General features: G+C 62.1%; 1 long non-coding RNA gene across 1 annotated transcript; it reads left to right on the forward strand.

Moving 5' to 3' along the window:
- Positions 1–6: 6 nt before the first annotated feature.
- Positions 7–1,738, forward strand: LOC108446524. The gene is made up of 2 exons (XR_001861731.1): positions 7–93; positions 1,316–1,738. It is a non-coding gene; the product is annotated as an uncharacterized LOC108446524 (long non-coding RNA).
- The last annotated feature ends 116 nt before the right edge of the window (positions 1,739–1,854 follow it).

A 1,854-nucleotide genomic window follows, 5' to 3' on the forward strand; every position in this document is an offset into this window, starting at 1 on the left:
TCAACGCGCGGCCGCTCGCCGTGGCCCAGGGCCTGCGCGCCCAGGCCTGCGCCTTCTGGACGCGCTTCCTGCCCAAGCTGCTCAACGTCACCGGTGAGGGGACACCGGGGACACGGGGGAGACACCGGGGACGTGGGGACATGGAGGGATGGGGGGAGGTGGCACCATGGAGGTGGGACATGGACACGGGAACTGGGGGACACCAGGGACACAGGGAGGTGGCACCATGGAGGTGGGACATGGACATGGGGGGACATTGGGGACACGGGGAGGTGGCACCAGGGAGGTGGGAGATGGACATGGACATGGACATGGGGGGACATTGGGGACACAGGGAGGTGGGACATGGACATGGATGTGGACATGGAGGGACACATGAGGGACATGGGGACATGGAGGGATGTGGGGAGGTGGCACCAGGGAGGTGGGACATGGACATGGACATGGGGGAACATTGGGAACATGGGGAGGTGACACCACGGAGGTGGGACATGGACGTGGACATGGGGGAACATTGGGAACATGGGGACATGGAGGGATGTGGGGAGGTGGCACCAGGGAGGTGGGACATGGACACGGGAACTGGGGGACACCAGGGAGAGGGGGAGGGGACACCATGGAGGGGGGAGAGACATGGACACGGATGTGGAAATGGACATGGGGACACATGAGGGACATGGGGACATGGAGGGATGTGGGGAGGTGGCACCATGGAGGTGGGACATGGACACGGATGTGGACATGGGGGGACATTGGGAACATGGGAGGTGACACCAGGGAGGCGGGACATGGACATGGACGTGGGGACACATGAGGGACACGAGGAGGTGGCACCACGGAGGTGGGACATGGACGCGGATGTGGACATGGGGACACTGGGGACACTGGGAGGTGACACCAGGGAGGTGGGACATGGACGTGGACATGGGGACACACCAGGGACACGGGGAGGTGGCACCACGGAGGTGGCACATGGAGGACCTCACACATTTTGGGGGGGTTTCGGTGGCTTCAGAGAGTTTTTAGGGGCGTTCTGGGGGGTTTTGGGGATCCCCGGAGCCGATTTTGGGGTCCACGCGTTGATTTGGGGTTCGGGGGGGGCGTTCCCAGGGCTGGTGGAGGAGGCGGAGCAGCAAAAGCCCCTGGAATTTTGGGTGGATTTGGGGGTGGATTCGAGGAGCGGATTCTGAGCAGGATTTGGGGTGGATTTAGGATATTTTGGGTGGCTTCCAGGGGTTTTTAGGGTGGTTTCTGAGGGTTTTTGGGGTCGCCGGTTCCGATTTCGGGGTCCCCGCGCTGATTCGGGGTTTCCCAGGGCCGATGGAGGAGGCGGAGCGCCAGTGGCGCCTGGAATTCCACCGCTGGAGCTCGTACATGATGCGCTGGAAGAGCCAATTCGAACTCTACAGCCGCCAGGAGCGCTGCCAGCCCCTGTAGGGCCCCCCCAAAACCTCACCCGGGGCACCCCAAAACCTCACCCGCACCCCAAAACATCCCCCCAAAATCCACATCGAACTCCTCCCCCTCAGGAACCCCAAAATCCTGGGAGATCCTTCCCCAAAGTCCCACGGTCACCCCATGTAGGGGGTCCCCCCCCTAAAACCCACCCAGGGGCACCCCAAAATCCACCCAGGGCACCCCCAAAACCTTCAGCTGCACCCCAAAATCCATGTAAATTTCCTCCGGCATCCCAAATTCCTGGGTTTTTCCCCCAAAAAAGCTCCACGGACTCCAGGAGTGGCGTCATCCCCTCCAGGGACACCCCAAAAATCCCTCCCCGCCCCCGAAATTCTGCTCCGACACCCCCAAAATCCTGCCCAGACACCCCCAAACCCACCAAAATCCACACCAGAA

The sequence above is a fragment of the Corvus brachyrhynchos genome, unplaced genomic scaffold (genome assembly GCF_000691975.1).
Source record: "Corvus brachyrhynchos isolate BGI_N302 unplaced genomic scaffold, ASM69197v1 scaffold4365, whole genome shotgun sequence".
NCBI classification, from domain to species: Eukaryota; Metazoa; Chordata; class Aves; order Passeriformes; family Corvidae; genus Corvus; species Corvus brachyrhynchos.